Raw genomic sequence first — 11,309 nt, forward strand, 5'->3', positions numbered from 1 at the left:
ATACAACGCCACCAGCAGCACTGATGACTGTCCACATAGTGGTCAACCTCGTGTAACAACACGTCGCCAGGACCGTCATATCGCCCATCAACACGTGCAAGACCTATTCGCAAGGGCCAGAGAAACAGCTTGGGTGACCATAGGAAACCACCAGCGACCAGTCAGTGACCTACCATTCGGCGACGTCTCCAAGCCAGGAACCTGTTTTGCCGATGTCCTGCCAGGAGACCCATATTTACCCAACGTCACCGCCGGGAACGTATCCAAGTGGACACAACAGCGGCAAAACTGCCATGGGGGACAATGGAGAGGGGTTATCTTCTCTGATGAAAGTTGGTACTGTATTTCAGTGGCGTATTATTTTTAAAATATAGGTTCAAATGTTCCATTGATACTTAAATGTCATTTCCAATATTACGACATTTCTTTTGCCTTTCAGTATATATAGGCAATGGCCATAGGAAGGACACACCACGTCGATGTACAGACTGACAGAGTTTGGTTTTACGCTGCTTTTAGCAATATTCCAGCAACATCACGGCGGGGGACACCAGAAATGGGCTTCACACATTGTGCCCATGTGGGGACTCGAACCCGGGTCTTCGGCGTGACGAGCCAACGCTTTAACCATTAGGCTACCCAACCGCCCCCATATATTTTATACGATGCCCTAGGGCAAAATATCACTGAACAACACCGTCATGTTTCTTCTATGACGTTGCGTTCTACATGCGGCGACGGCGGGTAGCCAGCCTATGTTTGAACGTAGATTTAGGTTAATTTTCCTCAGTTTGACGAATTCGGTAATAAACAGAATATTATGTTCCGTGCCCATATCGTACTAGTTTACGACACTCGTGCCTAAATAACGGTATATCCCTCGTTCCCACTCGGGAAATACCAACATTTAGGCACTCATGTTGTAAACATAGTATGACATGGGCACTCTTATAATATCCTCTATGCATGCTACGACGTGCTAGGTTTCAGTCAAGCGGAACGACATTAATCTGTGCTCATGTTATCCTTCACTGGTTCTCCACTCAATGTACGCAACGCATCATGCATTTAGGGCCGTAAATCTCACGAGGCGCTACTTTCGGTACCAGATTTCCGGTGACAAGCATATATTCAAGAACCAGTTCTGGTTGCAAACTGCGCGACCGCCAGATATGACTTTACTAGACCGGACCAAGTGTAATGATGTACATCTGCAACTCCATTCACTAGGTGAATGCTCATACCGCCAACTCTCAAAGCACAGCACAGTATTACCCCGGATGACCCAAGCTGCATGTTAGGCGCTAGAAGGTTATAGTCACATGACTTATACCACCGGGTACCCATTTTCTGCTGGGCCAAGTGTACAGCCTTGCTTAGCTGTCGCAGCTGTTGATTGTGGTAAAAGTTGACTAATTTGGGGATTGTTAGATCGGAAATATGTTATTCCTGCAACTGTCAACATACTTCGGTTCCTTACTGTCAACTGACCATTCGAAAAGGTATGTAACGTTGTTACCCCAAGTACTAAACAACGTAAGGTATCGCGAAGTTCTGTGGCCTACTTATGGGCCCTACTATCCACCCCGCAAATAATGACAGCAGAGGAATACTGACCCCCTACCTCAATCACTGACCCAGCCGTGATCCCGATCTGTATCACGAATGCTGACCACAGTACCAATGCTGGTCCTCATGCAAATACTTAGGGACAAAATCATAGTGAGTGGACAAAAAGAAACTATCATACGCACCGCAATTAGACACAGGTGTGAACTCTGTTGACACTACGCGAGCTGCTTGTGCGTTTAGCACGAGGAATACGTTCTCTGCTGCAGCACTAAGTTCAGGCACGCACAATGCATGGTACACGCCTTTTCCAAAATCCTTGGAATCCTAAACTAGTATTGTATCATTTGAGTGATTGAGTTTAGTTTCAAGCTGCTTTTTAGCAATATTCCAGCAATATCACGGCGGGGGACCAGAAATAGGCTTCACACATGTGGGCAATCGAACCTTGATCTTCAGCGTGACGAGCGATTGCTTTACCACTTGAATCCCATCGCCCCTCATTCAAGTGCCCGTTGTAATATATACTGAGTCAAAAAAGAAACTTCACAAAAATTTAAGTTGAAAAATAATGAATAATTTATCTCTGATGATACATCTATGTATCCGAAATGGGATCCCTATCTTTCGACTCTAGAAAAACGTTAGTAAAACCCACTCAAACCCATTCATTCGTCGTGCAAATGACGTTAGTGCCAAATCAGGTTTTGCACGTGCAGTCGATCACGTGATCTTCGCATCGAAGTTTTCTTCATATGCAAGTGTTGACATTGGCTTCAAGAATTGAAAAAATAATAACAATTTCACCATCTTACCATCTCTTGTTCTTTTATAGTGCCCTGAAGAAAGAATGTGAAGTTTCTTTTTTGACTCAGTATATATGTTTCTTTGTGTATGTGTATGTGCGCGTGTGCGTGCATATTTGAGAACCGACGTTTATTGCTGACACGTGTACATTCATTTAGTTTTGATATGAACAACAAATACACAGTTTGGGATCTTTTTCCGGATTAGGCACATGTTCCTAAATTTTAGAATGCTTATCTCAAAGTGTTCCGTTCGGACCTCGCGGCTGATGCCAGTCATTTACCGCCAATAAAAACAACGATTCGATTTGGGCTGGAACACCTCTGGTGACGCGTTTGGTGACACGTTTGGAATCTTTCACATTTATGAAGCATTGACATTTTATCTATGCTTCAAATCCATTGGAAACAGTGGTTCCGTTTCATGGCGCATATAGGTATTTCAGCTTCTGAGCATATGAAACCTGACTTCAGTCCGGTTGAATTTGGGGGAAATAAGGATATTACAGTTAATTACTTGGCGTCAAGGCACCTTCATTCAAATTCAAACACTGACCGGACAGCAAGAATTGTCTAGACCATCCTTTTCTACATAACAAACGTTGACCGCACCATAAGTCATGTCCCACTTCTTGTAAGGGTGCATCCAATCAATCACAATGTATGTGTTCCGGCTACAAGAAGAGATTTGCCGAAAGCCAAAGTAATTGCTACATCGCCAGATACGCAATGCATATGGGTTATTCTGGGATAGACGTGGACTGGTATCGGTACTTTTATCAAAAGTAATGGCCACAACTATCAGAGACAATGTGATTACAAGCGCTGCTTATTCCAAGACGTGGCATCGTAAACCAATGTCCTTTCGCTGATTTAACACAAACGCTGTCTGTCCTACACAGAATACTGATTACTATTTTCGAAAAGACTGTCTTGCAGCCCAGTCTTTAAACAAAGTGAACACTAGGATGTTACATATGTTGACGCATCGCCTTCCCATAAATAGGATTGAGTCGTCCTGTGTTTCGAGTGAGCGGTCCGTCCTTTTATGTGAAACACCATTGTCCTTGGCCGTAATTGCTTACAGAAATTCTTACTGCAACTCTAGGAATTGGTCTCCATCAGCTCGACCGCCTCCGTGGTGTAGTGGTTAGAGCGTCCGCCCGGAGAGCGGAAGGTCGCGGGTTCGATCCCCGACCGCGTCATACCAAAAGACGTTAAAGTATGGTACTTGTTGGTCCCTGCCTGGCGCTCGGCATTACTGGGTACAACAAGGACTGGTCGGCTTGGAGTCCGTCTAAGTATAATGTGTGTGACAAGGCATCAGGTGTGTGAGTGGGGTATTCATGTTCCACCTGTATGACGAGGCTGGATAATTGAGGTTGGATCACACAATACAGTAATTGACGCCTTGAGCATCCAACTACATGTGTCAACCAAGTCCGCCAGGAAGTCATCTGATCCCGTTAGTCGCCTCTTTCGACAAGCATGGATTGCTGGAAACAAGTTTTTACCCAAATCTTCGCTGTGACTTAGATGATTGCACGTGATCTTATCAATGTTTATATCATCAATCACGGGTTAGATGCCATGCAACTGAAACACTGCTGACGGTAGTGTAATAGAACAGACACAGTATCCTTAATTCATAGCATTCTAAATCGAAGGCAATTACTTTAAACAGAACATCGCCACATCAAAGTCCATGTCCCGAAATACTAGTTACAAGGAATGAATGATTAGCTCAGCATGTGTCTCAAAAATGCCTGACAGTTTAATTTTACGCCGCTTTTAGCATTATCTCAGCAACATGACGGCGGGGGACACCTGGAATGAGTCTCAAAAATGAATTCAGGAAACAAAAATCACCATCATTCATGACAGTGATTTATTTCACACGCGTCAAAATAAACCGACGATCTCTACCAAGAAGCAACAATAACGATGATGTATTCAACACAGTTTCGTCAATTTATCCATGTTGGTTACAATAATTGAATAAGAGCAGTTTTATCCACACCTCGGTTATTAGCGTCACGCAGTGCAAATTAACCCCTGTCCGCCTATTTCAAATGTTTGACAAGAAGGTGCAAGGCTTCAATGGAAATCTTTCATTAAGAAGGATGTCATTAAGCAGAGGGTAGTTTGTCTAATCCCTTCAGGCTGGAGGTCACATCTCTCTTTCACAAGTCACGTAGCCACTAAATGTGGGTTAATTCATCTGGGAAGAACTTTACGTGGTCACATTAGTGGAGATGGTCCTGTCCACGCTGACCATTGGTACTCCAGGACTAAGTATGCTGGTCACTTCGACGTTGGTAGAGCCCGTCAAGTCCACTTGGCCAAAGCATTTCACTTCCACGTGAACAAAATACTTCACGTCCGGAATGTCAAGTCATAATTTCTTCGAAGTGCAAAACCTTGTAGACCAGAATCTGTGGTAATAGTCCATGGCCACATTTAGATAACATATCAAAATCAGGTAATGTGATACACCCGGGGTTATCACCCACACTGATTACCTTGACTATGTAGAGCACCAGTTTTTGTCACCCTCTACTGGACCAGTGTAGGAAATAAGCCCAAAACCCAGCCAGGCTAGTAATTTCAAAATGTTAACCAGCTGTTAACAGCCAAAATGGATTTAACCAGACCTGACAGTTTGCATGGATAGTTGTCGCTGTTAAAGTGATAATATATGTCAACGCAGTGCTATGAGCTTGCGATCTGATAGTTCAATGTTCAAACAGTAATTGTCAAGTCTAAATGTAACGCTCAATTTGAAAAATAGATTTTAAGCTATGGTGAATTTACTCAGATGTATGGAACATGTTATCTAAATTTTTTACCAGTCCACGGGGCTGGCTAGCTGTAAATTTACACCTTCCGTCAGAAATCTAGCGCATCTCGGGCGGTCGGGCGGGCCTTGTTTCATACACTGATTGACCGCCTCCAGCGTCCGGTGCGAAAGGTCGCGTTCGATCCCCGCAGCGTCATACCAAAAGACCTTGGTCCCTGCCTGGCGCTCATTAATACAAGGACTGGTCGGCTCGGAGTCAGTATACTGTGTTGAGTTGGATATTCATGCTTCACTGCGGCATGGTATCTCAGTGGGCTAGCACTATAAAACCAGCTTCAGTCTGGGTAGCAAGCAGCCGTCACGCATGCACGCGTCATATGAGCAGAAATATTCTCGCTATCGACGTAAACCCAATTTCACCTCACCTCCCATTGGATTAGACCCGGAATTGGTCCATGCTGCCGGTTATGAGTTAGGGTTTGAATGGTAGTATACTCCCCATTGTCTCCCATTGCCAGCTTGAGGGTGGCGGGATCGAGCCCACCTGTGACCGGGTGTAAAATACCTGGAGTCAACTTTGTGTGCGGACTCTTTCAGTGTTGTCACAACACCTAGTGTACAGTACACAACCCTGTGTACTTAAAAGAATCCACGAATCCGTTGGTATATGACCAGATGGTGGTCACATGAATACGTGCAAACACCTAGTTGCGGAAACAGCAACGTGCAGTAAACTTGGACAAAGTACTGTGACTACGTGTCCCAGTCCACCCAGCTGTGAATGGGTACCTTGTTAGGGTGATAAAACCACAATAAATCGATGCGCTTGGTGGCTGCAAGAGTTGAATGGTCCCCAGGGAGTTGAGATTGATAATACGACGTGCCATTGAGATTGACATCCAGTGATCGAGGGAAAAAACAAAGCGCCTTTGAGCAGCTGAGCTGGATATCGGCGCTATACAAATGTTAGCATAATAATTGTCTCTTTGCTGTTTTCTCTGATGACTGAAACACTACACATCTTCAAATGTTCATGGAAAATATGCATCTGTTGTCTTGACCTCATTGCAACAATATTTCAGTTATGCTGTGTATATGAAACGTTTTCAACTGTCAAATGTGAGTATTCGTGCTTGTACCCTGCCCTCTTCGGGGGTATGTATGTCGCAGGAACTACGAAGTCCATGCTGGCTGATGTTATTTATTGGATGAACGAAACCTGTGGGTCACAACAACATGTTAAAGTTGTTGCCTGACATGGTGTCTCTACACAGATAATGTAAATGTTAATCAATTATTATATACTCTAATATATTCTATGGAATTAATTGTCTTTAAAAAAATTAATTTTATCACTGGCAGTTTCCCCCATAACATGGTTTAATATTATGTTGAATATATACTAAACCGCAAAGGAAACGCAACTTGAATTGCAAATGCCAATAAATGTTAATTTATGGAACCCATAATTTTAACATTATGAATAAACAACAGACAAGTAAACATTGAAGAAATGGGTAGTGGTCTCTGGTGAAAAGAACACTAATGCTTATTGAAAAAGCACTTGTCACCACACCACCCCAAACACAAAAAATGTCATGAAACAGTGTCTCCATCAGTAGCGGGTGTGACCCCTATTGGCTGCAATACACGCAGTACAGCGTCGTCTCATTGAGTCAACAAGTGTCTGCAAGAAGGTTTGTGGCATTTGATTCCATTCTCTGACCAATCTGGCTTCCAAATCCCTAAGGTTTAGAGGTGGACCAGCTGCCTGTATCCGTCTTCCAATTTCATCCCACACATGCTCGATCGGTGCCATATCCGGTGACAGAGAGGGCCAGGCGGGTACAGCAATGTTGTTCCCTCTCAGGAAGTCCATAGAGACCCGTGCTGTGTGAGGACGAGCATTGTCCTGCTGGAAAACCTGGAGCTAAGGCTGGGCCTGGAACAGCGGTACAACGTGGTTTTGAAGAATTTCGTTTCTGTAGACTACAGCAGTCACACGTTGACGAAACATGTGCAAAGGTGTTCTCTGGTGGTAGCTGAAACCACCCCCACACCATGACGGTTCCTTGTCCCCAGCGGTCAGCCTCCAGGACGCAGCAGTTGGCGTAACGCTCATTACATCGTCTTCACACGCGGAATCGGCCATCGGCGTGTGACATGTTGAGTCTCGACTCATCAGATAACAACACTTGTTGCCATTGTTGGCGTTGCCAACGCTGGTGCTGTCGAGCCCACTGTAAACGATGTTGGCGGTGACGTTGTGTCAGTATCGGTCTGATGTAAGGATGGCGACATCTGATCCCCGCTGCCCTCAGTCGACGACAAACGGTGTCTGCAGAAATGTTAGGAGGTGGCCCTTGAATGGTTCCAGCCCTCTGTGATGCTCGTTGTTGTCGGTTACACAGATGAGTTACCCGGATGTAACAATCTTGACCTGGCGTTGTTACTCTCGGACGTCCTGAGCATGGCCGGTCTTGAACATTTCCGGATTGTCGATGCCTTGCGGAGAGTCTGGTGATTGATGTCACGTGACATCCGAAGTGCCTGGCCACCGCAGTTGCTGTTGATCCGGTCAGCAACATTCCAATGGCGAACCCTCGCTGCTGTTGCGTTAGACGTGGCATGTTTTTTCAGCGTTCTTCAAGTCGATTTTGTGGTGTATGGTGTTTTTTTAATGACCTGCCTTATAAAGGATTCAACCGGATGGAAATGCACGCATTTTTGTGTGAAACGTGACAATATCACAAAAAGACCCACCAAAAGCATGAAAACAATCGCGTTCGGGCGATATGGTCAAGAAGAACAGGAAACAACGGCAAAACCATCTTGGAATGAGTGGTTTCATCATGGGATAGTTTTCCCCCCTAAAATAAATTTATTTGAAGCGCATGTTTTTCACACAGAAAGCTGCGTTTCTTTTGCGGTTCAGTATACTTCATACCTGAGAAATAAATACCTTTTGCATAATTACATACAACAATCATTCACAACACACCTGTGGATCATAACAACATGGTACAGTTGTTGCCTATCATGGTGTGGGCTGGGCCTCTTGCACATGTATTTTGTATAGAGAGCAGTCATGTGACCTGCCTCTGCAACATTTGCAGGGACTGCATGTGCCAAGGGCCAGGATGTACCTGTCAGACCACAAGTAAGGTGGGCTGTTTACACCTACATCAGTGAGAGTGCTGGAAATTATGGTGCAGTGTTAGTGACAAACAGATTTTAGCCTGTGACAGTATGTACAGCAAATATTCTTCTCCACTATCAAACATATCAGTGATGAAGTTTGCAATTTGCATCATTTTCATGTACTTTATGTGGGGTAAACGTTGTGAGGTTTTAGTAACTGTGGCCAGTTCATGTCAAGTTCAAGAAGTTCAGGAGAGTGTTCAGTGTTATTATTAGCAGTGTCATTACTGGGTGTCAATTTTACTGCTGCTGGGAGATCACAAATGATAGGCACTTATATTACATTGTGCTATGACTAATACTAGAACTTTGGACAACTTCATTGGAGTAGACAGACCATCTTGTCTGGAGCGGAGTTCAGTAGGCTCGATCACTATTAGCGTCATTTTGACGATGGCTTGTTGTTGTTACCCTGAGCTGGTGATCGGAGATGAGAGGGGAGTGAGAGAGTGGGAGAAGATGGAGAGAGGAGAGAGAGATGAGAGAGAATGAGGGAGAGAGAGGGGTGGAGAGTGGAGAGTCAGAGACAGTGAGAGTGAGAGAGGAGTGAGAGGTGAGAGAGAGAGCGTGAGAGAGGTGGAGTGAGAGTAGAGAGAGTGAAGTGTGTTAGAGAGAGTGAGAGAGAGAGGTGAATAAAACCTCTCCTCTTCCCTCTTTTCCATCTCTTCCCTCATCTCCCTCCCCCCTCTCCCTTCCTTCCCTCACCTTGACTTCACTTCATTCCACCATACACCGTGAAGCTCCGGGTTAGAATATTGATCTTGAAGATCTGCTACGGCAACATGCTTATCGTAGAGGTGACTAACGGGATTGGTGGAAGTCGAGGCTCGCTGACTTGGTTGACTTTTATGTCATCGGTTCCCCATTGCGCTGATCGATACTCATGCTGTTGATGACTGGATTGTCTGGTCCCAGACTCGATTATTTGCATATATCCGCTGGAATATTGCTGAGTGCGGCGTAAAACTAAGCTCTCACTCATTCATTCACTATAACACTAAGCACCTTGTAGCACTTGTGCCTGTTTTTCAACTTACAATATGAAACCCCAAAGGGGCGTCCGAGAGAAACGGATAGAGAGGGGATGGGGGAAGGGAGGCAGAGAGACAGAGAGAGGAGTGAGAGAGAGAAAAGAGAGAGAGGAGCAGGCAGGTGAGGAGAGAGAACGAGAGAAACGACATAAATAACCATTGAATAAAATCTCTCATCTTCCCGCCTATTCCCTCTCTCCTTCCTCTCCTCATCTGACTTCCACCACCCCACCATAACAGCTCAATAAGCACCTTGTTCACTTGGCCACCTCCGTGGAATAGTGGTTAGATCGTCCGCCAGAGATTGGAAGGTCGCGGGTTCGAACCCCGACCATCATACGCCTAGAAGACGTTAAAATATGGTACTTGTTGGTCCCTGCCTGGCGCTCGGCATTAATGGGTACATCAAGGACTGGTCGGCTCGGAGTCAGTATAATGTGTGTGAGTTGGGTATTCATGCTTCACTGCGGCATGTAGTATCTCAGTGGGCTAGCTCTATAAAACCAAGCTTCCAGTCTGGGCTGAAGTTTGGAAACAGCCGCACATTACACACGCTCGCATGCACGTCGTCATATGAGCGAAATATTCTCAAGCACGGCGTAAAACCTAATTTCCACTCACCTCACCTCTCACCTCACCTCTCACCTCACCTCACCTCCCTCACCTCACCTCCTCACCTCACCTCACCTCCTCACCTCACCTCACCTCACCTCACCTCACCTCCACCTCACCTCCCTCTCACCTCACCTCACCTCACCTGTCACCTGCCTGTCACCTCTCCTCACCTCCTCCACCTCACCTCCACCTCCGCACTCACTCACCTCACCTCCTCACTGCCACCTCACCTCACCTCCTCACCTCACCTCACCTCACCTCACCTCCCTCACCTCACCTCACCTCACCTCCACCTCCACCTCCTCACCTTGTTCCTTAATGTCGAAGCTTTGTGGAAACCCCCAACGGAGGGCTGCGAGGAAACGATGTGAACTTTAAACAGATTCCAGCAGACTTCATTGTCTCCTTTCAGATAAGATCAATATTTGAACCAACGCTATCGACTTTGATGTTTTTGACATTTGGTTCCAAATCAAAACATTCATGTGCGTGACCTATTTCTATAGAAACGTGGTTCTCGTAGCATGAGAACAACCAAAGCTTCGCTAGCTTGCAGCTAATGTTCCTTTTCTAAAATTTATACCTTTGAATCCAGTGAATGATTTGAATAGCCTCTGTTATTTTCAACATTACTGTAAACTAAAATGACTCTTTCATGACGACTATTCGTTTCTACAACTAACGTTGTGGCATCCCTTCGTCCATTCTGTTTGATATGATTTTCAATGTGTCGTAACAGGTGACGAAGGTTCCGTCCGAAATGTCTCCCAGAGGTCGTTGTTAGACTGTCCTACTACTAGAGTGTCTGCTGCTTTACCCACAGAAAAGAATCCTAAGTCCCTGAAAAGGTTGAATGCTGCACATCAGTCTATGCCATGTCGACACTATACCACAGAGGGAGCAGTGGGACAAGAGCAGTTGACTAGACAGTGGGCTATGAGCAGTGGGACAAGAGCAATGAGCCAAGCACAGTGGGCCAAGAACAGTTGACTAGAGCAGTGGGCCCAGAGCAGTTGGCTGGAGGCAGTGGGCCAGAGCGGCTGAGCAGTGGGAGCCAAGAGCAGCTGGCTAGAGCAGTGTGCCAGAAGCAGTAGGCTAGAGCAGTGGGAGAAAGAACAGTTGGCTAGAGCAGTGGGCCAAGGACAGTGGGCAAAGAGTAGTGGGCCAGTAACAGTGAGTCAAGAGCAGTGAGTCAAGAGCAGTGGGCCAAGAGCAGTTGGCTAGAGCAGTGGACAAGAGCCGCTGGCTAGAGCAGTGGGCCAGTAGCAGGGAGCCAAGGTCAGTTGG

This window comes from Haliotis rubra, unplaced genomic scaffold (genome assembly GCF_003918875.1).
Source record: "Haliotis rubra isolate DU_JTF1 unplaced genomic scaffold, ASM391887v1 Scf508, whole genome shotgun sequence".
Taxonomy (NCBI): domain Eukaryota; kingdom Metazoa; phylum Mollusca; class Gastropoda; order Lepetellida; family Haliotidae; genus Haliotis; species Haliotis rubra.